Source organism: Sceloporus occidentalis, unplaced genomic scaffold (genome assembly GCF_023333645.1).
Source record: "Sceloporus occidentalis isolate IW3139 unplaced genomic scaffold, rSceOcc1.0.p SCAF_6, whole genome shotgun sequence".
NCBI lineage: Eukaryota > Metazoa > Chordata > Lepidosauria > Squamata > Phrynosomatidae > Sceloporus > Sceloporus occidentalis.
The window spans coordinates 41,426,863-41,452,352 of record NW_028316986.1 but is presented as its reverse complement, the minus strand read 5'-3'; the positions used below and the strand labels follow the sequence as shown (position 1 = coordinate 41,452,352).

At 45.4% G+C, this 25,490-nt stretch overlaps 1 long non-coding RNA gene across 2 annotated transcripts; it reads left to right on the top strand.

Annotated features, from left to right (window-relative positions):
• The first annotated feature begins 1,968 nt into the window (after positions 1-1,968).
• On the top strand, positions 1,969-23,472 carry LOC149310656 (uncharacterized). Of its 2 annotated transcripts, none has more exons than XR_016281693.1 (4): positions 1,969-2,504; positions 10,229-11,240; positions 13,439-13,569; positions 22,772-23,472. It is a non-coding gene; the product is annotated as an uncharacterized LOC149310656 (long non-coding RNA). The 2 variants fall into 2 exon arrangements; XR_016281694.1 differs by having other exon boundaries at positions 22,749-23,472.
• The last annotated feature ends 2,018 nt before the right edge of the window (positions 23,473-25,490 follow it).

The following is a 25,490-nucleotide window of genomic DNA, read 5'->3' as shown; positions in this document are numbered from 1 at the left end:
AATAATAATACTGTAATAATAATATTGAAACTCTTTAGAGAGAGATCTTGTAGCCCCATTGAGACCAGCTGAAAGAAAGAAGTTGGCAGCATGAGCTTTGGTAGACTTCATCTCTACTTCCTCAGACGCATTTGGATATAATACTAATAATAATGATATTGATGATGTATTGTAGAGAGATCTTGTCCAGTGTTGCCAATTTTGCGACTTTCACGCGAAAACGGGGACTTTTCAGAGCTTTTCGTGTGATTTTCGCGCCTGGCTCTAATTCAGTGCCTTTTCCATGACTTTGGCCCTTTCAGCTCCAGACTGCTGGAGTGTAACAGTTTTCAGCCAATCAGAGAGAGGGCTGGAGAAAAAACTCTCTCTCTCTCTCTCTCTCTCTCAATGACTCCGAGAGCGAGGACCGAGCAAGAGCAAACCAACCAACTGCTTGTAACCCCTTTGAGACTAACTGTAAGGAAGAAGTTGGCAGACATGAGCTTTCTTCAGTCTGCTTCCTCAGATGCATATGAGAAAGTAGACTTAAGTCTACAACACCTCATGCAGCCAACTTCTTTCAGTTAATCTCAGAGGTGCTAGATATAACATGCATATATCCATACAGTCAATTTATCCTATCTATTATACATATTCCAATATCTGTTCTTCTCTTTCCTTATTATTCTTCATGACCCCATGAATTTCATAGAGTTTCTTAGGCAAGGAATATTCAGAGGTGGTTTTGCCGTTCCCCCCTCTGAAATGTAGCCTAGAACACCAGGTGTTCATTTATGGTCTCCTATCAAAGTAAAGATGCCACAAGGTCTCTCCTCCGCCTCCTCATCATCATCTCCAAATGCATCTAAGGAAGTAGACTTGTCTATGAATGCTCATGCTGCCAACTTCTTTCTTTCAGTTAGTCTCAAAGATGCCACAAGGTCTCTCTACATTATCAAAGTACTAATCAAAGCTGACCCTACTTAGGTTTGAATATCTGATGCAATTGAGTGCCTTTAGAGTATTTAGGCCTACAGCACATTGTACTCACTTAATAATCCTAATATTTTTCCAGTTTCCTCTGCAGAGTGGCCACCTTCCCCACTTCAAAAGAGGAAAAGACAACATAGGCCTGTTACAGACTGCCAAAATAAAGCTGCTTCGGGTCTCTTTGGAGGTATGCTGTTTAAATGATGCATGCATCCTAAGAATCTGGAAGCTGCACCAAAGCTGCACTCGAGTGCTTAGGAATGGAGTGTGGCTTTGGAGCGACCTCCGGACTCTTAGGACCCATGCATCATTTAAATAGCATACCTCCAAAGAGACCCGAAGCAGCTTTATTTTGGCAGTTTGTAACAGGCCTTACTGTTTTCTTAATTTTTTATCCCAGCTGTGGGGGTCAAAGTGTCTTCCAAACTTTAAAATCTATCATACCAGCAGGAGTAAGAGAAAACAAAAGCAGCCCAAGTATCTCAACCTTGTCCTTCAAGTAATCACAAGATTCAAACAATGGAGAGTCACAGGAGGAGTTACTTGTGGGACTGGGATGTTACTCTGTGTTATTAATTCAAAGAAAACTGTGTTGGAAATACTGAGGGGGGAAATTAGAATGTTTCTGGCTAAAATCATGAATTGACAAAGAAAGAAAGAAAGAAAGAAAGAAAGAAAGAACTCAACAACACACAAACAGCAACTTTAAGATGAGTTAATAGAACAAAGTACATTCTTACCTCGGGTTACGAAATTAATCCGTTCCGCCGCCATTTTCGTAACCCGGAAGTCTTCGTAAGCCGAGAAAGCCATAGGCGCTAATGGAGAGAAGCCGCGATTTGGTGCGAAATAGCGCCGAAAAGCACCAAAAGGTTATTCGTAACCCGGAATAACCTTCGTAACCCGGAAATATTTTTTTTTTTTCGTAACCCGAAAATTTCGTATCCCGGCGCATTCGTATCCCGAGGTAAGAGTGTAATATTTTTATAGGCCATGATGAGGTTAATGAGAGTGAAGAGAAAAAATATCTTTGGAGATGACATAGCCAGGGGTAGCTGTGTTGACCATATAGCAAAGTACAATAACATCCAAAATCCACAAAAAAACCTGATACCTTTATTAGGCCAACCAGAATATGTAAAATACATATTGCAAACTTTCAAAGTGCCACTGGCTTCTTCATCAGGCTAAGGTGTTAAAAATCATACAGGAGAAAATAAAAGCATGACCATGTTAGCTACAGGCTTGGATTTTGTCAAGATACTGCTGCCGCCGTGGCTTCTGCTGTTGTTCTCATGTAAGATGGTATGGAGAGATATCCAAGCAGGCAGGCCATTTTGCATACAAAGTCCAGTAAACAAACTGTAAATTGTATTAGCAACACACAAAGTTACTTCCTCTAAGATCCAGGTTGCTTCCTGAGACTACCAGCCCCTTTCCTTGTAGACAAGTCATTACAGACAACTGTCACCCACACACATCAAGCCAAAATATACAGGAGGGAGAAACAAAGATCCTACACCTTTAATAGAAGTGTAAGTACAGAAGTGTCTCCTGAAATTTACCTAATTGTTTAGTCCCTTGCCTCTAGTTACTGAAAGAAATGTGATGCCCCAAACTGTTATACCACCATACAACTTGAGAATTGCACTCCAACAATCTGTGACTTTTTCCAGGAGCCCCAGAGAGAGAGTGACCTGTCAGTTCCAACTGACCCATGGAATCAATTGGGAATAAAAGGAAAATGCAGCGCAGGCATTCTGGCTGTAGCATCCTCATACACTAATAATAATAATAATAATAATAATAATAATAATCCAGAGGCAAGAGGAAATAAAGCACAAGCAAGCACACAGACATGTCACCCAAAAAATCATGTGCATAAATTGTCAGAAATAAAAGAGGCTCCTTCTGCTGCAGCTGGATTTTCCTACATCCCCTGGCTTAGCCCGGCAGCCCAATTTCCCTTGGCAATCCTCCTCCTCCTCTTTCCTTCCAACCCTCCCCTCCCAAGCTGCCCTGGCTCCTTCATCCTCCTCCTCCTGCTCCATTAGAGAATGCCCTCCATGGCTCCCTTCTTCCCACGGCTCCTTCCTCCTCTTCCTCCTCCTCCATCACTTTCTCCACTCCCCCCCTCCCTCTTACAGCCCTTTGCAGCCCAAAAGTCACCCTGATTTCCCCTTTTGCCTCCTCTCAGCCTCCAGTCCTTCGGCTCTTTCCTCCTCCTCCTCCTCCTCCTCCTCCTCCTCCTCCTCCTCCTCTTCCTCCCCCTCCCCTCAGATGAGGGGAGGGAATGCTCTGACCTCTGCCCACCCTCTGACCCTAATCCCTCCCTGAATTTGCCCCGATCATGATCGAGGGCAAGTTCATATTTCACGGAACCCGGGTCTTTTGAGAAAAGACGGATTTTAGCCCGATTCTGGATACCCCGGGGTAAGGGGCATTTCCTTGTGCAAGCCTCGACCTGGATTGTGACAGAATCGGGCCCAATATGAACTTCACATGCAAATTTCGACTCCTGAACCGGGTTAAAAGGTAGTATGAATGGGCTGAATGAGGTATCAAGTATTAGAAACAGAATACTCCATATGTTCTAGGTCTGTGAGAGACAGCTGATTGGGATATTCCTGTCTATGTATGAGGTATTGATTTCTGCTTTTTTGCCATACTTATTTGATATTATATATATAAAATGTATGTCAGACCCTAAATATAGGAATGAACTGTCAGAATCCACCTTCAGTCAAGCCTTCAGGGTGTATTCTGTCAGATAGATAGATAGAGAGATAGATGGATAGATAGATAGATAGATAGATAGATAGATAGCCTTCAGGGTGTATTCTGTCAGATAGATAGATAGAGAGATAGATGGATAGATAGATAGATAGATAGATAGATAGATAGATAGATAGATAGCATTCAAGGTGTATGTTGCCAGATAGATAGATAGCATTCAGGGTGTATGCTGCCAGATAGATAGATAGATAGATAGATAGATAGATAGATAGCGATAGATAGGTAAACAGACAGATAGACAGACAGGCAGACAGACAGATAGAGGGATGGATAGATGGATATAGATAGATTGATAGATAGATAGTAACGTGAAGAATAAAGGGGGATGCCGCCATGGGGACTAAGCCGGATGGTCACGTAGAGCATGCTCACATAGGGCCTGGCAGTCGGGCAGTTTATGAGGGGTTGTTGAGAATCTGAAACCCAACCTGTATACAGCTTTAGATCTCTAGTTGGTAGAAGAGACAAGAACCAAATGCTCAAACCCCCCCCCTCCTTCCTTCCTACAGATCAAAGGGAGGAATGCTACATCAAAGGCAGGAGAGTAGGGTATCGACTCAAAGGGGAGGGTTTGGGGGATTTTAAAGTTCTGACTCTATTGGGGACCCTCAGTTTCGACAAAGACGTGGCAAGAATAGTTAATCCCAAGTCCTCCAATAAACTTTGCTGTACTATCTGAAGGTTGTTGTGGATTTTTGGGTCAGAGTATTTCCGAAGTCTCACAGTTTGTCGAAACACCTATCTTCATGACGTCCAAGGAATCCCCGCCACTGGAAAGGATGCCAGCTGCTTCAGGAGAGATCTCAGATTGGGAGAAATCTCTAGAGGCCGGTGAGCAGTGGGGAGCCAAGCCCAAACAAAGGGGCGAGGGAGTCGGGATGCCGGAGGATCTGTGGTTCCCACTCCCGGAGGACGAGAAGAAACGCCGCAGAGCAGGCAGAGTAACGGCTTGGGACCAAGCCGTGGGAGAGGCCATGCTGAGGGCGCCAAGGTAGGAGAACCTGGCAGATGAGGTGGCTGGCCTTAAGGCAGATTTGAGGGAACTAAAATCCCTGATGTCTCAACTGACGACCAGAGAGTTGGAGAAAAGGGAGACTTACTCCACTCCCAAACCGGAGACGGAGTCGCTCGGCGAGGGTTTGGAGGAGGCGAGCGATGGGGAGGCAGAGACTACCTCGCGACCCCCCTCGTGTCAAGGCAGACTGAGCGCGGTCCCGAGAAGGGGGAGAGGGGAAGCCGAGGCGTTGAGGGAGCTCCTGGCGAGCAAACTGGAAGCCAAATTTAATGGGGATCCCGAGCAGCTCCCATTCTTCCTGGCCCAGGTGGCAGGGCATATGAGAACCCGAGGAGATTACTTCCCAGACGAAGGCGAAAAGGTGCGCTGCATGGCTGGCAGGCTGGAAGGCCAGGCGGCCCAGTGGCTGGTGCAGCTGTACGACTGCAGGGCACCGGAACTTCAGAACCTGGCGGCCTTCATGACGGCGTTGAGGGCACGATTTGAAGACCCCTTCCGAGTAGACCATGCCAAAACTAAATTCATGATTCTGCAGCAAGGCAAGCGGTCAGTGGCCGAGTATGTGTTGGAATTTAGAAGCGTGGCCGCACAGATCCCAGATTTCCCAGAGCCCATGCTGGTGCGTCAGTTTCAGGACAGACTCAACTCCGAACTGCTAGAGTGGGTGATGATGCGAGGCAACCCAGCGGGGCTGCAGGAGTGGATGCGGTGGGCCGGGGAGGCTGAAACCACCAAGGAGAGGGTGCGATTGGCCAAGCAGCGGGCTGCTCTCCAACAGGGTAAGGCCCTGGTTAAACCATCCGGAGGAGGCGCCCAGACCCATCAAAAATCTATGAGGGAGACGGAGAGACAGCGTAGGATGAGGCTGGGGCTCTGCTTGGCTTGTGGAATGAAGGGGCATCTCATCGCAAAGTGCCCAGAAAAGGCTGGCGACAAAGCAACTCGCAAGGCGCCGCTGAGCTCCGGAGGAGGAGCGAGGAGAGAGAATGCGGGGCAAGCCACCCACCCGGGGACTGGAACTTCGCGCTTGGAGGCGCACCCGAAGGATGCAGACCAGGACAGGAGCGTCCCAAACGGGGTGAGTGGGGGAGTGCCCATTTATTTCTTGGAGGTAAAACTTGGGCACAAGCGCAAAGGAACTATGGGAACTTTGCTGGCAGCCCTGGACTCGGGCTGCACTAGGTGCTTAATGAGTCCAAAAATAGTGCAGGCTTGGGAAATTAAACAAGAGCCTCTGCCTGAGGAGATCCCTTTCATGCAGATGGATGGCTCCATGATGGGGGGGGGGGGTGCCCAGCAGGACACAGACAGAACTCTTAACTTTGAAAATTGCTGGACACCAGGAACCCATACAGTTTGTAATCGGAGCGACCCAGGGCTGGGACTTGGTGCTAGGCATAGATTGGCTGGCGCTTCATAACCCTGATATTAACTGGAAGAATAAGCTGCTGACTTTTAATGACCCAGGATGCGAGCAGCATCTGCGGCTGAAAGGACACTCGTCCGCCGAGATTAACCAAGCCTTGACAGTAAAAATGAGGGAGCCCTGCGCCATGAGCGCAGAAACAGGGCTCCAACCTCCATTAGGATTCCCGGAGGTATACCGAGATCTGAGGGAGGTTTTTGAAGAAAAGGAATGCGATGCGCTGCCCCCCCACAGAGACACCGACTGCGCGATAGAATTGAACCCAGGGGTTGCCCCACCCAAACCAAAGATGTATCCCATGACACCCCGGGAAATGAGCACACTCAAGGAATTTATTGAGAAAAACCTGGCCAGGGGGTTTATTCGCCCTTCCAGCTCGCCTTTTGGGGCTCCAGTATTTTTCAGGGAAAAGAAGGATGGAACTCTGAGACTAGTAACGGACTATAAAAACCTGAATGCCAATAAGCACCTGCAGTAAGTATCCACTTCCCCTGATGAAGGATATGCTGAGCTGGCTATCCACAGGGAAAGTGTTCACTAAATTGGATTTGCGGGATGCTTACTTTAGAGTAAGAATCAAGGAAGGAGATGAGTACAAAACAGCATTCCACTGTCCTTTGGGGGCGTTTGAATATTTGGTTCTTCCTTTTGGACTTTCGGGAGGACCTTTGTGCTTCATGAAGCTGATACACGAAGTCCTGCATGATCTACTTTTTGAAGGAGTGTTAGTGTACCTAGATGACATTTTGATATATTCTCAGGACCTGAATAGCCATGTGCAGCTTGTCAGAAAAGTGTTGAAGAGGCTGCTGGACCACAAACTGTATGTGAAACTGTCCAAATGCCACTTCCACACAGATAAACTTGATTTCCTGGGCTACAGGGTCTCTACCCAGGGTCTGCACATGGACCCACATAAGGTCAAGGATGTTCTGAATTGGCCTGAGCCCAAAACGCGCAAGCAGGTGCAGAGGTTCCTGGGGTTTGCAAACTTCTATAGACAATTTATCCCTGATTTTGCTCAAGTGGCTCTGCCTATTACTAATCTGTTAAAAACCTCCACCGGGGAAGGGAGAAAGAGGCGAGGGCAGAGTTCCCCTGGGACGGAAAAACCCAAGCCCTCTACCAAGATTCATTGGACCCAGGAGTGCACCAAGGCGTTTGAGACTTTGAAGCAGTTGTTTAGCTCAGAGCCAATACTTAAGCACCCCGACCCCGAACTGCCGTTCGTAGTGCAGGTGGACGCCTCTGATGCGGCAGTGGGGGCAGTGTTGTTGCAACGGGATGAGGGGGGTCAGCTCAGACCTTGTGCCTACTCGTCCAAGAAGTTTGATTCGACGCAATTAAATTGGCCATGCTGGGAAAAGGAATCGTATGCTATTAAGTGGGCTTTAGAAACTTGGAGGCAATTTCTGGAGGGGGCTGCCCACCCCTTCGAAGTATGGACGGATCACAGGAACTTAGAGGCACTGCAGACTCTTAGGCAGTTAAGCCCAAAACAGCGTCGATGGGCTAAAGAATTTTTTAAATTCAATTTCATCATAAAGTTCATCCCAGGGAGGGAGAATGGGTTGGCTGATGGCCTTTCACGGATGCACGGACCTGGGGAGAAGAAGGAGTTGGACAAACAGGCGCTGTTCACCACACAACAACTGGGGCTAGGAGTGACCACACGAACCCAGACAAAAAAGGAACAAGAGCGGGCACCCTCAGGCTTAGACCCGCTGCTACTAGAGATCAGCCACGCCTACGAGGGGGACCAAGGATTTAATAGTTTGAGGAGTGAATTACAACAAGCGGAACATGGACTGTGGGGGAAGGGCAATAAAATATATGTGCCGGAGGATTTAAGGGCTAAGGTGATGGCAGCCTGCCATGATGTTAAAGCGGCGGGTCATTGGGGGTTTGTGAAAACTTGGCACACGCTACGAAGCAAATATTGGTGGCCAGGTGTGCGAAAGGAAGTGGAGAACTATGTACAAAGCTGTGTGGTTTGCGCCAGAGCTAAGCCCAACACAGGGAAGCCTAGTGGGTTGTTGAGGCCGTTGGAAACTCCCAATCGACCCTGGCAACACATAGGTATGGATTTCATCACAGACTTACCCGACAGCAAGGGCAGAGACACCATTTGGGTGATTGCGGACTTATTCTCCAAGCAAGTGCATTATGTGGGGTGTAAGGGGGTGCCCAGTGCGCCACGGTTGGCAGACTTGTTTATAGAAAATGTGTACCGTCTACATTGTTTGCCCGATAAGATAGTCTCCGATAGGGGGGGGACCTTCATTTCTCAATTCTGGAGGTGCTTACAGGACAAATTGGGGGTGCAGTTAGCGCTGAGCACAGCTTTTCACCCAGCCACAGATGGTCAGGTGGAACGCACTAACCAGTGCGTGGAACGATATTTAAGATGCTATGTAAACCACCTCCAGGACAATTGGATGGATTTGTTGCCTCACGCGGAGGTGGCATTTAACATGGCGGTACATTCCAGTACGGGAGTGTCGCCATTTCAGGCTGTGTATGGCTACGAGCCAAGGGTAATTCCCCAACTAGCCCCAGCTCCAGAGGATCCAGTATCGGTGGGGAATTGGAGCCAACTATTAAGAGACAATTGGGGAAAGATTGAGGATGCTCTCAAGCAAGCTAAGTTAGACTACAAAAGGTTCGCAGACCAACATCGAAAACCAAGTTGGGATATTAAAGTGGGGGACAAAGTGTTCCTGTCTACAAAAAACTTGAAGTGCCGACTACCTTGCAAAAAATTGGGACCTAAATTTGTGGGTCCTTTTGAGGTCAAGAGGCTGATCACAGAAGTGACGGCCGAGTTAGACCTTCCCAAAATGTATAGACATTTACACAATGTTTTCCATTTCAGTTTGCTGAAACCAGCGATTCCGAGGAGTAATGAAGACGGAGAGAAGATGGAACCATTGCCTTTGCTGATTGGGGGAGAAGAACACTTTGAAATTGTAAAAGTTTTGGACTCTAGAATGATGCGGGGGCAGTTAGAGTATTTGGTGCAATGGAAACATTTCCCTGTCGACATGGCTGAATGGGTGAATGTAAAAGATGTAAATGCTGACAAGTTGGTTAAAGAGTTTCATTTGGCTTATCCTGACAAGCCAAGGGGGGGGGGGGGAGATAAAGCTTGGGGAGGCAGACTGTCAGAATCCACCTTCAGTCAAGCCTTCAGGGTGTATTCTGTCAGATAGATAGATAGATAGAGAGATAGATGGATAGATAGATAGATAGATAGATAGAGAGAGAGAGAGAGAGAGAGAGATAGATAGATAGATAGCCTTCAGGGTGTATTCTGTCAGATAGAGAGATAGATGGATAGATAGATAGATAGATAGATAGATAGATAGATAGATAGATAGCATTCAGGGTGTATGCTGCCAGATAGATAGATAGATAGATAGATAGATAGATAGATAGCATTCAGGGTGTATGCTGCCAGATAGATAGATAGATAGATAGATAGATAGATAGATAGATAGCGATAGATAGGTAAACAGACAGATAGACAGACAGGCAGACAGACAGATAGAGGGATGGATAGATGGATATAGATAGATTGATAGATAGATAGTAACGTGAAGAATAAGGGGGGATGCTGCCATGGGGACTAAGCCGGTGAAGTACAGTGGTTCTGCCCATGGATATAAAAGAAGTTGGGAGGCTGTCATTTCTTTGCTAGGCCATGGGTGACACACACTCTGACCCGGTCTTGTTGTTTTGCAAATCAACAATAAAAACTTGTTCTTATTTTAATCCTCTAACTCTTGTTTGGACATTGGGTATTTACTGAACAAGAGGGAGTATTTGCCTTTTTCTAGGCAATAAGAACTGCTAACTAGAGCTAACAGAATCAGTACCTTTGAGAATACAAGATCTCTCTCTGTACTACAGCTAGCAGGTCAACATGCCTGTTTAATAGCATGGTATACTCCTGTGGTGTTTACTTTATAGTTATTTATTACATCTATAGGTATTAATTTTACTGTCATCTTTTGGAACAGGAAAAAGTCCTCTTCCCTGGCACTGCTGCTCCAGGAAGGGAGCCATTGAATGATTGTCACAAATTCTCATAAGCCAGCCACTAAAGATGAGTACACTTATTCTATACCTTTCATCTTGCTTCTATTAACAGGTATTGCTGGACTGCAACTCGCATCAATCCTAGCCAGTATTTGTTGTTAACTGCTTTTGAGTGGATTTCAACTCATGGCATCCCTGTGAATGAGATACCTCCAAGACTCCCTGTTCTCAACTGCTCTACCCTGGTCTTGGAGGTTCAGGGCCATGGGCTCCTTGATGGCCAGTAGTAAAAGATAATGGGAGTTGTAGTCCAACAACATCTGATGAGGCAGAATTGTCCATATCTGTTATAGCATCTCCCAGCTGTCTTTGGAGGTGCAGCTCATGATGGGGAACATGTGTCCTCCAATACAATTTTGAGACCCTGGGGCCCCCAGCCTTTCCTTTAACAATGGGAATTAAAAAAATAACTGCAAATGGCATTACTGTATTTTTGGCCCATTCTGGGCTGCCAATTTATGATTTATTATTCATTAAATAAAGGCCTCTCCTTGGCCTAAAACAGCTCATCCCTCTGTCATGTGGAGATGGTTGTCAAAATCATGTTTGGAATAAAAGAGGGGATGCAGTCAGGATCACGGTAGTTGCCCACCCCTGTTTAAAAGCATGGAAGTTGCTTGACATAAGGGCCCTTAAATAGTCAACTACATATTATCTTCCCTTATGCTTGCCCTATTTCTAATATCTTTCCTTATTTTTTATTTTGTTACTTTAATGTATTAGGATTAGACAGTTGTTTCATTCGATTTTCCTATTTGGCCATTTCAGAAACACTTTTCCCACAGTGCTATGCCATTTTCTCCAAGTCTTTCTCAAAACTTTGCTAAACATAACAGAGAAATATTCCTGATCTTTGACCCCAGACAGCAGCGGCTTTAATGGAACTCTCAGGTAGATTACAGTTAGAGAGGTTCTTTCATTGAAAATCTCCAGGTAAGAGCTTCATACTGTTGTAGATTTATAGAAAAATGTTACAGAGCTTTGGTGTCAGATGTAAAGTTACTATACTGTAAACCTGTAAGGAAGAAAAAAAGTTAGACGAATGTAACCAGTATGCAGAGATTAATTACAAACATTGAGGGATTACCTTGAATTTGAATTAGGTAATCCATGAAAGACAAACAGCTGAGGCTAATAGAGAGAGGAAAAAATGCAGACTTGCAGGGAAAAAAGATTACTGAAAAGCTTAGAATGGTTGCTTTTCTTTTAATAAATAAAGATAGTGGCTGGATATCAGCTACTTATGTTCTCCTGGCCCAACTCACCAAAACCAACCTTTCTAAGATTTAAAGACCTGATGGAAAATAATTCAGCTATGCTTTGATCACCAGTAAAATGGGTCTCCATCTATGAAGCTGATGCCTGGTAAAGTAGGATAGTGATGGGGAGTTATTATTATAGCAATAGTGTCAACATTATGACTATGTAGCATTGTTAATATGAAGTAAGTGTGGTTGTGTGTGTATGTGCATGCATGCATGCATGCACACCTTCAAATTATAGAATCATAGATCCAAAACACACTGCAGAAATAATCCAGTTTGAGACTGCTTGAACTACATTGGCTCAATTCTAGGGAATTCTGGGGACTGTAGTTTTGTGAGACACTTAGCCTTCATGTCAGAGCTCCAGTGCCATAATAGACTATAATTCCCAGGATCCCCTAGCACTGACCCAAGGCAGTTAAAGTGGCCTCAAAGTGGAATATTTCTGTAGTGTTTTGGACCACAGAATCATAGAGTAGCTGATATAGAATTCTGGACATTATTCTTACCGTTGATATGATCATTCTAATATAATGTGTCAGTTCATAGAATCATAAAATGCATTTTAGCAGCTCAGTTAGGGCATTCTGAATTAACTTGCCATTTTTGCATATAAGAGAGAAACAACTTAAAATATTTAACATATATTTGTTCTGCAGCATATATGCTTTCTGAATCTTCTTATGCTGTGTTCCATTTTACTGTCTCTGCAGTAAGTCATAGTTACAAAACATTTCCTTCCTCTTTCCTGATTTTCAGTTTCAAGGACACTAACTAAAAGGCACAGTTCATGTCATGTAGCACAATTCACTTCATGTAAAACACACAATTCACTTCATGCATATACTTAGTGTATGTGAAATAATTGTGAATATTAAACAGTTCATGCAATTAAAAGGCACAGTTCACTTCATATATCATATATCAGATACACAAAGTGAACTGTGCTTTTTAATTAGTGTCCTTGAAACTGGAAATCAGGAAAAAGGTTTCTTATTCTAAGTAGAAATAATTTTTAGAGACCCAATCATTATGCTTTTAGTGTAATGAGGGAAGCAAGAATTTTGACAACAGAAATTATTTTCAGTAGCAGGATGCAGAACAGAGACACAAGTAAAACATGCAGTGAAGTACAGTCCGTCCTCGCCTTACACGGGGGATCTGTTCCGGATCCCTCCGTGTAAGGCGAATTCCGCCTATGCTCGAGCCCCATTGGAAACAATGGGGCTCATGCGCGGTGGCGCGGGCGCACGCGGGGTGCAACGGGCGTGCACGCCCATTCAATTGAATGGGATGCACTGCCCCTTCCGCCCCGCGCGCGCGCTGCGGCTTGAGCGCATACGCTCAAGTCCACGTATGGCGTGCCCCGCGTATGGTGCGGGCGCACTGTATACAGTGATCACTCCACATTTGCTGGTGTTAGGGGTGAAGGACCTCCATGAATGTGGAAAAACTGCAAATAAAAAAATACTATTCTTTTTAACTAAGAGAACATCTGTCTAGGAATCTCCAGGTTCTCCAGTGCAATTCTATGGTCAACATCTGCCAGAGGCTGATCACGGAATCATGCTGGAGGACATACAAATGCCTAGAGAAGTGTTTTCTCTAGGAACTTCTAGGTTCTCCAGCACAGCTATATGGTCAACCTCCAGCAGAGTTGCCCTGGATGACCTAAAGATTTCTAGAGAGAATTTGTTAATCCAAACCACAAATAATAAAAACCACAAAAGTAAAAGCCACAAACATGGAAAGCCAACTGTAGTGTGTTCCTTTTCAAAGTTCCAGCCAGTCAGTCATGCCCTTTTCCTGCATATTTTATGCCAATCATCCTCTTCTGTTTTCTATTTTTCTTCTTCCCATCAATAGGATAGAGCTCCTTCACCACTGCTCATGCACATTCCACAGTAATCTTTTCTGAAGCCATGTAACCTGCACCAATCACTGAGTGGTAAATTTCCTAAAGTTTCCCTGGAGATTATGTTGCAGTTAGATCTGAGGTATTAATTTCTATGGAAAGCACTAAAGAACTCCATGTAGTACTACCCTTTGCAGGGCAGTTGAATTTTTCAAATAGTTGGGAGGGAGAAGAAGGGAAAGAGTGTTTTGCTTTCTCTTCCCTTTGGGAATGAGAATGAACAGAGATAAAGAAGAGGTAACAAGGAGCAGATAGTTTAAAAAAACAGTAGGGATTGAGGCTGAATTTATTTTATTGACATCCATTAATGTAACCATGGCATTAGAGAACAAGTTTGGTGTATTGGTTTGAGCATTGGACTAGGAATCTAGAGACAAAAGTTTGAATCTTGACTTGGCCATGGAAACCCACTGGCTGACCTTGAGTTAGTCACACTCTCTCAGCCTCTGAGGATGGCAATGGCAAACCCCCGCTGAAGAAACTTGCCAAGAAAACCCCATGATAAATAATAATAATAAATAAAAGTTTTATTTTTATACCGCCCTTCTTCAAATCAGGGCGGTGTACAACAAAGTTAACAATACAAAGATACTTACAAACAAGTGCAATATAAAGAAACCCGGATCACAATAGAAATCTAAACAAGTTAAAAACATTACAACCTCATGCTGGCCTGATGCTGGCAGAGGGAAGGGGGGGGGGAGTGGGTACACATTCTGGGGGGAAGTATTCAGGGGTAGGCTTGTTTGAATAGATAGGTTTTCAACCCCTTCTTAAATTGGGGTAGGGAGGTGGCTGCGCGGAGCTCCGTGGGCAGCGAGTTCCAGAGGCTGGGGGCCGAGATCGTAAAGGCCCTCCTGGAGGTAGAAACTAACCTGGCCTCTGGAACTCTTAAGAGTTGCTGCCCTGATGATCTGAGGGTGCGGGGCGGATTATATGGGGAGAGGCGGTCCATCAGATACCCTGGGCCCAAGCCATTTAGGGCTTTGTAGGTAACGACCAACACCTTGTATTGCGCCCGGAAGCGAATAGGCAGCCAGTGCAGGTCTTTAAGCACTGGAGTTATATGACTGGCCCTAGATGTATTAGTGACCAGTCGAGCTGCCATATTCTGCACTAATTGTAGCTTCCGGGTATGGTACAAGGGTTGCCCCATGTAGAGCGCGTTGCAGAAATCCAAGCGAGAGGTTACCAGAGCATGTACAACAGTTTCAAGGTCCCTCCGGCCCAGGTAGGGACGCAGCTGGCGTATCTGCCGAAGCTGATAACAGGTGCTCCTGACTGTCGCATCCACTTGAGATGTAAGGTGGAGCGACGAGTCAAGGAGCACCCCCAGACTGCGTACCGAGTCCTTCACGGGGAGCGTGACCCCGTTCAGGACGGGTGGAATTACCGCCGTCCCCGGGCCAGGAGAACCTATCACAAGTACTTCCGTTTTCTCTGGATTCAGGCTGAGTCTGTTTTCCCTCATCCAGCCCATTACCGACTCCAGACAGGCCACAAGAGGAGAGATGCCATCCCCAGTCACTGCATCAGTCAGAGACATAGAGAAGACTATTTGGGTGTCATCAGCGTACTGTTAACCCTGCGCCCCATGTCTCCGGATGATCTCTCCCAGCGGTTTCATGTAAATGTTAAATAGCAAGGGGGACAAATTGGCTCCTTGAGGGACCCCAGATGTAAGGGCCCTCTTATCGGAGCACGCGTCCCCCAGCTGCACCATCTGGAACCTCCCAGAGAGGTAGGATCGGAACCACTGGAGCGCAGTGCCCCCAATTCCCACCTCCGCCAGGCGCTCCAGAAGGATACCATGGTCTATGGTATCGAAAGCCGCTGAGATGTCCAAGAGCACTAACAGGGACACGCTACCCCTGTCCATGCCCAGACGGAGATCATCGACCAAGGCGACCATAGCAGTCTCAACCCCGTAACCCGCCCGAAAGCCAGTTTGAAATGGGTCTAGATAATCCGCTTCATCCAGGATCGATTGAAGCTGGAGAGCAACCGCCCTCTCGATCACCTTCCCCAAAAATGGCAGTAGCGAAACTGGCCAATAATTGTTATGCAACAGGGGGTCAAGGGAGGGCTTTTTTAACAAAGGTTTTACTATGGCCAATTTCAATTTAGATGGAAATTGCCCATTCCTCAAGGATGTATTAATAATCCGGTGTAACAGTGAAGTCACAACCGCCCCCCCCTGTGCCGCTAGCCATGAGGGACAGGGATCGAGAGAGCAAGTCGTCTTCCTAACACTTCGAAGGAGCCTGTCCACATCCTCGGTACTAACAGACTCAAACTGATCCAGTATAACTGAGTCCACGGAAGCTCTGGATACCTCTGCTCTAGGTTCTGCTCTAATGCTGGCTTCAAGACCTTCGCTTATCCGAGACGTTTTATCCGCGAAGAAGTTGTTAAATTGGTCACAGCAGGCCTTCGAAGATTCAAGGATCTGGTTCGGGGCAGGAGGGAGCTGAGTTAGCTCCCTCACCACCCTGAACAACTCTGCTGGACGCGACTCCGCGGACGCGATACGAGCACCATAGAACGAATTCTTAGCTGCCCGTATCGCCTCTCCATAGTCCTCCAAAAGGTGGTTTAGGAGAGCCTTGTCGGCTAAGCGTAGCTGTTTCCGCCAGCGATGCTCTAGCCGTCGTAGGACCCACTTCCTCGCCCGGAGATCTTCTGTATACCAAGGCTTTCGTTTGGAAGCAGGCCTGAGAGGGCGCTTGGGAGCGATACTGTGTATAGCCCTAGAAAGACCGGTATCCCAGATACCAGTCAGGGCATCAACAGAGTCGCCGTCATTTCCAACCATATGCCCCTCTAGGGCTTCCTGGAACCTTTTGGGTTCCATCAGCCTTCGAGGGTGGACCATTCGAATAGGTTCGCCACCCCCGGGAGGGATCTGGGTAGAAGCCTTGATCTTTGCCTCCACCAGGAAATGATCCGTCCATGACAAGGGGGAAATTTTAGATATTTCCACCCACGGATTTTCCATGTCCGTACAAAAGACCATATCGAGTGTATTACCCGCAGAATGCGTCGGACCCGAGACCAGTTGAGACAGGCCCATGGAAGTCATGGTATCCATGAATTCCCGAGCCGCACCAGATGGAACATGGTTGGCCACGAAGGGGATGTTGAAGTCACCCAGGACAAGTAGCCTGGGTGTCTCCAGCATCAGCTCCGAGACCAACTGTGTCAGCTCGTTAAGGGAGTCTGTTAGTGCACGAGGTGGCTGGTACACCAACAGAATCCCTAGACTGTCCCTGGCCTTCAGGGTCAAGTAAATACACTCGATGTAGGAAGTTTGGCGAACATGGTTCCTGGAGAGAGACAAGGTGTTCTTATGGATCAAAGCGACACCCCCCCCCCCCCCGCCCACCTAACCTGGTCTGGTCCTTCACTGAGTACCCGGCTGGCAGGGCCTGAACCCACACAGCTTCCCCTTCAGGCCCAAGCCAGGTCTCAGTAATGCAAGCCAGGTCACAGTTGTTATCCTCCAGCATATCATGGACAATGTGGGACTTGTTCTTAATGGACCTGGCATTGCACAGGTTTGTGGTATGGTTGGAATGACCCTCAGGTCCTTTTGGTTAGGAGAGGGATTGGAAGGAGAGATAGATATTAAACATCGATCTCGCCTTCCCCTGTAACGCCAATCCACACTCCTACCGCCATACCTTCCCCTGCCCCACACTACCTCAATAGGAGCCCCGCGCTTATCTAGATGTTTATCCCCCACCTCCCCAACCAAGACATATCCCCCATCTGTGCCCTCCTTCTCTCCCCATGATGCAGCAATGATAGAAAGGGAAAGATACAACAATCATTCCCAGCTGCTTATTGACCCGCAAAACAAAAGAAAACAGCAGACCCCTCCCCGCCCCACAGCACACAGTCCGCCTCACGCTGAGCGCTCGTTCCTGATGGTATGGGGGCTGGCGCTGGCGTTTCCCTGGGGGCCGGCAGGCCGGCCTTTAGAGGAAGCCGCTCCCACCGGCTCCTCCCCCTTTTGGAAGCACCGCACCAGGCGGCAAAACAGAGTCCTCCTCTGCTCTGGGCACTTGAGCGCTGGTTTCCTGGTGGTGTGGGGGCTGGCGCCGGCGTTTCCCTGGGGGCTGGCGGGCCGGCCTTTAGAGGAAGCCGCTCCCACCGGCTCCTCCCCCTTTTGGAAGCGCCGCACCAGGCGGCAAAACAGATAGGGTCGCCAAGTTGGAAACAACTTGAAGACACAACAACAACAACCATAGCCTTGATCAATGAGCTATCCAATATCTCCCCTGCTTGGCCAGGGGGTGTGCTGGAGAGGTTCCTTCTTACCCCACTATCCTCTAATATCTGCCTTTTTCTTTTCAGTAAGAATTATGTGGCTCTCTAGAAGTAGTTCTGCCCAAGCCACCTTAGCCATTTGTGAAGAATGCTGGGAGTTGCAGTCCAATAACATCTGGAGTTCTGCATAAATCCTACCCCTAGTCTATAGGCACACTTTTAGAACTTGGAAATACAGTATTAGTTGGGAGAAAGACAACTCTAAGAAGCCCACTGCCAACATGATTAGTTGGGAATTGTAGTTTAAAAAACAATACTTTTCCAAGTCCCATTCTTTTTTTCTTTTTCCATCCACCATCTCTTCCCCCTCAGAGAGCATTTTTGAATGTGCAGTTTTTTTTCTCTGAGCCATTTTGATGAGCACTACAGGCATCAAGTATTGTTGGTGTTCTTGTATTTACATCCCACCTTTTCCCCAGATCTGGGACACTTGGAGGCATACAAGGTTTAAGGAAGTACAGGTGAAATTCCATATAATTAAAACATTAAAGTATGTAATTAAACTAGAACTAGAATTAAAAGCAATTTAAAAACACACCCATTAAAAACAGCTGCAGCAACAAATAAGGGCAATACAGCACTTTATTAAAAGCCCTTTCCCCATCAGCAGTTAGTTCTTAAAGGCCTATTGGGGGGTGCCTGTCTCCAGAGTAACACCACAAAGGGTGCCAGGTTAGCCTCTCTAGGGAGAGAGTTTCAAAGCTTGGGAGCAGCTACCAAGAAAGGTCATACCTTGTGTTACAAATTATCTGTGCAGGCGGTGAAATAGAAAGAAGAGCTTCTCAAGTTCTCAGGGCACAAGGGACTTTCATATGGGAAAATATGATCCTTCAGATAACATAGATATCTGAATAGATACCCGGACACCAAAAAAGCCTAATTTGTTTACCCCTAATTCTGCTGTTATTATTGTTTATCTGTTTGCTTATTATTTTAAATTATGTTTTAAATTGTAAGTTGTTTAATTGTATTTTGGGGGTGGGTTGGGATTGTGGGATATGGGAATGTATGTTTTAATCCTGTAAACTGCCCCAGTTGTGTTGCACAGAGGGGCGGGATTATTATTATTATTATTATTAGATGCAGGCATCATAATTCATAGAATCATAGAATAATAGAGTTGGAAGAGACCGCAAGGGCCATCCAGTCCAACCCCCTGCCATGCAGGGAATCCAAATCAAAGCATCCCCGACAGATGGCCATCCAGCCTCTGTTTAAAGACCTCCAAGGAGGGAGATTCCCCTACACTCTGAGGAAGTGTGTTCCACTGTCAGACAGCTCTTACTGTCAGGAAGTTCTTCCTAATGTTGAGGTGGAATCTCTTTTCCTGTAGCTTGCATCCGTTGTTCTGGGTCCTAGTCTCTGGAGCAGCAGAAAACAAACTTGCTCCCTCCTCAATATGACATCCCTTCAAATATTTAAACAGGGCTATCATATCACCTCTTAACCTTTGCTTCTCCATGCTAAACATTCCCAGCTCCCTAAGTCATTCCTTGTAGGGCATGGCTTCCAGACCCTTCACCATTTTAGTCACTCTCCTTTGGACATGCTCCAGTTTCCCCACATCCTTTTAAAATTGTGGTGCCCAGAACTGGACACAATATTCCAGGTGGGGCCTGACCAGAGCAGAATATAGTGGCACTAGTACTTCTCTTGATCTAGACACTATACTTTTATTGATCCAGCCTAAAATTGCATTGGCCTTTTTAGCTGCTGTGTCTCACGTTGACTCATGTTCAACTTGTGCTCTACTTGGACTCCCAGATCCCTTTCACATGTAGTTTCATTCAGCCAGGTGTCGCCCATCCTATATCTGTGCATTTCATTTTTACGCTCTAAGTGCAGTACCTTACATTTCTCCATGTTAAATTTCATTTTGTTCACTTTGGCCCAGCTTTCTAGTCTATTCAGGTCATCTTGAATTTTGATCCTGTCCTCTGGGGTATTAGCTACTCCCCCTAGTTTGGTGTCATCTGCAAATTTGATAAGTATTCCCCCAATTTTGTCCTCCAAGTCATTGATAAAGATGTTGAATAGCACTGGACCCAGGACAGAGCCCTGTGGGACCCCACTGGTCACTTCTCTCCAGGATGAAAAGGAGCCATTGTTGAGCACCCTTTGGGTTCAGTCAGTCAACCAATTACAAATCCATGTAACTGTTGCCTTGTCTAGCCCACATTTTACAAGCTTGTTTGCAAGAATGTCATGGGAGGCCTTACTGAAATCAAGATATACTATATCCACAGCATTCCCTTCATCTACCAAGCTGGTAATTTTATCAGAAAAAGAGAACAGGTTTGTCTGGCATGACTTGTTTCTCTGAAACCCATGTTGACCTTTTGTAATTATGGCATTGCTTTCTAGATGTTCACAGACTCTCTGTTTAATGATCTGCTCTAGAATCTTTCCCAGTATAGATGTCAGAGTAACTGGACGATAATTGTTGGGATCCTCTTTTTTTCCCTTTTTGAAGATGGGGACAATGTTTGCCCTCCTCCAGTCTGCTGGGACTTCTCCTATTCTCCAGGAGTTCTCAAAGATTATTGCCAATGGCTCCGATATTACATTTGCCAGCTCTTATAATACCCTTGGATGTAGTTCATCTGGTCCTGGAGACTTAAATTCATTTAGATTAACAAGGTATTCCTCTACTATCTCTACTTATTCTGTGCTGAAATTCCCCTATTCTGTCTTCTGCTCCATTATCCTCAGGTTGAGCACTCTTTTCCTTTTCTGAGAAGACTGAGGCAAAGAAGGTGTTGAGTAATTCTGCCTTTTCTCTGTCTTCTGTTAGCATTTTGCCAAGTTCTCCACGCAGTGGCCCTACCATTACCTTCTTCTTCCTTTTGCTGCGGACATATCCAAAAAGACCTTTTTATTGTTTTTAACCTCTCTAGCAAGCCTGAGTTCATTCTGCGCTTTAGCTTTTCTGACTTTACCCCTACATGTGCTTGCTATTTGTTTGAATTCTTCTTTGGTGATTTCCCCATTTTTCCATTTCTTATACATGCTCTGTTTAAAAGTTAGCTCAGTTGAAAGTTCCTTAGTCATCCATCCTGGTTTTTTGAGACACCTCCCATTTTTCTTCCTCACTGGAACTGTTTGAAATTGTGCCTTCAGTATCTCCCTTTTGATAAAGTCCCATCCGTCTTGAACTCCCTTATCTTTTAGTATTCCTGACCATGGGATCATCCCCAGGATTTCTAAACCCCATGGTCAGGAATACTAAAAGATAAGGGAGTTCAAGATGGATGGAACTTTATCAAAAGGGAGGCACAATTTCAAACAGCACTTTATTATAATTCATAACCAGCATATTGAACTATGCCTGGAATTGTACATGTACTTCTTATATGTTACTGTTGTGTGCCTTCAAGTTATTTCCAGCTCATGGTGATGCTAAGATATCACAGGGTTTCTGGGGCTGAAGGTGTGTGACTCACCCAATGTAGTTTATCAGACAAGGGAAATTGGAAGTATAATCCAATGGCAATCCGAACGCAATTATGGGGTTTAACGTTATTGTGTGATAGACTACCACATGCAATTTCGGACAATGGGAAGTCAGTCCGAATGCAATCATGGGGTTTCATGTTATTGTGTGATAGACTACCACATGCAATTTCGGGCAATGGCAAGCTATTTTCAGGCAATGGGAAGTCAGTTCGAACGCAATTCAAATTCACGTAAATTCGCTGAACTAGCAAATTCACGTGAATGCATTCTGGCCCCCACTTTCTTTTCATTTGAAATTAAGAGAAATTCCTCCTGTGTGATAAACTCCAATGTCACCTAGGGGATTTCCATGACAGAGCAGGGAATTGAATCCTGATTCCCAGAGTCATAGTTCAGTGCTCAAAATACTGCACCATGCTGGTTTTCGCTCCTTATATACTAATATTAAAATGCCAAGAAAATAAGTAAATATAACATGGAGTAGAAACATGTTTTACCTCTAACTTTGCAGTATTGAAGGGCCATTCATACTTCTGACCTGAAAATCAAATATTGAGAATAATTTTAATTCTTTTAAAGCCTTTTGACTTTGCAAGTGTAGCTTCAAGGAGGTGGAGGGGAAATGTTTTGGTCTGCTGCCTGAAATTCTAATATGTCTACTGTGGACAAAGAAGTAATTAATCTTCGCATACCCTCTGAAGGAACAGTAGGAAGGAGAAAGAACACAAAGTGAGATATTATTATGTACATGCATTCTTGGGAAATCATAATTCCGTGCAGAAAATCAGTACGTAATTGCTAAGCACTTAGTGCACCAGAAACAGTCAACTGGGAAGGGATTAATAGACCCAAAAGAATAAGCTCTTTCTTTGCTACTAAGCAACGATGAAGAGGACAGGAGAAAGAAGGCTGTGAAAATACTTCCTGATAGGCATCCAGTGTAACAACACAGTGGAGAAAGGCAATTGTTCAATAGTTATTGTTAGGTGCCTTCATTGTTTTCAAGGTTTTCTTGGCAAGTTTCCTCAGAGGCAGTTTGCCATTGCCATTTTCTGAAGCTAGAGACTGTGACTTGCCCTGGGTCACCCAGTAGGTTTCATGCCTGAGTGGTAATTCAAATCCTATTTTCCAGAATCATAGTCCAGTGCTCAAACCACTTCTCCATACTGGCTTCAGAACATGAATTACCTGCAGAAGGTTTCAGTTTCAGTCTCTGGCATTTTCAGGTAGGACAGTGGGGAAGATCTCTCTCTAAAAACCTAGAGCACCTCTGCCAGTCAGGGACTCTCATCTTTCTGGATCCTATTACATCATATCCCACTGCCACAACTGCCCCTTAAAACCACTCAATATTACATCCAAAGTTTATATCCACAAAAGGTAATGCGAAAATAAAAACCAATTTGCCATAAAGGTGCTGCTATATTTCTTCTTCTTTGCACCCTCTTCCTTCCTCCTTTTTATATTGTTTAGAATAAAGATTCGTGTTTGTGCAGGTTGAAAAGAGCAAGCTGAATCAAAATACAAGAATTTGGTCAAGGCTTGTCTGGACTTTAAAATCAGAGCTGAACTCTTCCTGTTACTGGTACGTGGGGGGAGAGGGGGATGTATCACAGCAAACTTTTCTTTTTCTCCCTTGAAGATTATCTTTATGACTGAACTGCTTCCATGTTGAGAAAGCAGTTATAGTGGCAGCTATTTAATAACAGTATACTGAAGAACATGTATCCTTCGAGCCTGTGCAATGAGTTTTTCTGGTGGAGCTCAGCATGCGCAGAACTGGCCTCACCCTTTAAACCAGAGGTTCGTCTGCTGAGGGGCGCCCCAAAGAAGAGATACAAGGACTCCCTGAAACAACATCTCAGGCTCGCCAAATTGATCACCAACAATGGTCTGCCCTGGCCTCGCATCGGAAGGCATGGAGACGCACTATCCACGATGCTGCAGCCTTTTTTGAAAGCTCACGCCAAACGAGTCTCAAAGAGAAACGACAACGCAGAAAGAACCACAACCCGGAAACATCACCCAAGGAAACTTTCTGCTGTGCCTTCTGCAACCGGACTTGTTTATCTCTGATTGGCCTTTTTAGTCATCAACGTGCTTGTAGAAAGCATGGGATGAGTCCTTCCTGAATCTTCGTTTGTGAAGTAAAGCCAGACTGAAGAAGAAAAGGATTGTTCATAATATTAAAATGATATGGTAACACTATAATTGTTCAGTTTTTTTCCTGGTGCACTCCTATGCACTTTTAACAGTTGCACTTGCATCAAAGGAGGCAATTAAAAAACAATGCAGGAGGGCTGACAAAAAAAGGGCCTGAACAGACAGGCCAAAATAAAGCTGCTTTGGGTCACTTTGGAAGTATGCTGTTTAAATGCTGAATGTGTCCTAAGAGGCCAGAAGCTGCACCAAAGATTTCCGAAACTGAGCTCCTTCCGGGGCCGCAGAAAGGGCACACTATGCGCCCTCGCGCGGCCCCACTACGTCACAACCGCGCCGCCCCGTTTAGAGGCGGTGCAGTCATGACGTAGTAATGGCGGTGGCCGTGTGGAACGGCCACCGCCATTTTGTGCGCACTCCGCGCATCCTAGGGTTGGGGGCATCCGGAAAGGGCGCCCCTTTGTAACCCTAGCACACGCAGAGCACGCGCTTTTAGGCCCATCTGTAATGGGCCAAAGTTTCTATTATCATTACAAGATATCTTTATGCATGCCCTTGTTTTCCAAGCAGTTAAAAGTTTGTGGGACAGAGTGCTTAGGAAACCTACTATTGTGTTTTTTTGTGGGTTTTTTTTTATTTAATTTTTGCATTTGTTTACAGCCACACAGGTTGGCCACAGGTAGAGGCTCAAACACTCCAACATTGCTTACACATCAGATCTGGTGTCAGATCTTCACAGTCCAAAACTCAAGCATTTCTCATTAATTATCAGCCTGCTTCATACCAGGTCCTAAATACTCTAAAGGCACCAGATTCTGTCTGATCTTTTAAACTAAGCAAGTCAGCCCTGGTGAGTACTTGGATGGGAGATGCCAAGGAATACCAGGTGCTGTAAGCTATATTTAGAAGGAATCAACTAGCAAAGCTACCTTGTATTCTTTGCCTGAGAAAGAATAGAGTTGCCATAAAACAAAAGGTAACTTGAAGGTGCATACACACATGCACACATATGCTGCTTCAAACAACAATCTTCTTTTTCCTTTACCAGACAACTAGATCACACCCTAATGAACAAAAAGGGGGAGGAAGTATGTTCCTTTCAAATATTTCCTAACCATTGTTAATCAAAGAACAACCAATCAATCAATCTATTTAGTCTGCAAGGCAACAAGTCATCTCTAGTTTGAAAACAAAAGTAACCCTTCCAAGTCCTACCCTGGGCTGTTAAAGCAACATTTTCTCCAAAACCCAGATCCCTGGAAGACATCCAATTGGTTGTTGGTTGTTGTGTGCCTTTAAGTTTATGATGATTCTAAGGTGACTCTATCATGGGAAGGAGGGGTTGTTCTTGGCAAGATTTGTTCAGAGGGGGTTTGCCCTTGCCTTCATCTGAGGCTGAGAGAGTGTGACTTGCCCAAGGACAGTGGGTTTCCATAAACTAGTGGGGATTCAAACTCTAGTCTCCAGAGTTGTTCTACAATGCTCAAAACACACTGGCTCACATCCAATCTAGCCCCTAGCAAACTACTATGCTCGCAGGTAAAAAGCAGCAATAAATGAAGTGCATTACAGTGAGTTTGCTGACAAATAATAGCTTCATAAAACAATGCATCCCAGCATGCCCCTACTTTTCCATAGTGATGAGATTGCATTTTCCTGTGAGCTGGGTGTCTATGGTGATGGCACCATTGCTGCTAGTAGGATCTCTAAGGTCGCACAGGCTTTTGCTTAGGATCCAGAATAAATGTGCCAAAATCCACAGGGTGACAGCAGTGGGGAGGGGGACACCAGTAGAGGATTTCTCAGAAACAATGGCAATAGGATTTTAGATAACTCTGATTAGTGCTTTGCAAACGAAAGTACTGATAAGCCATTCCTGAATACCTTTTACCTAAAAAAAAAATATGATGAGGCAATCCAAAACCAAATGAGAAATAGTACCAGAAGATAAGACTCCCAGGTTGCAAGACCCTCAGACAGCTGAGGAAGGGCATAGGGCAAAGACAAATAGAAATGTGTTTACTGATGCAATTGCACTCCAGCTGAAAGGGCATT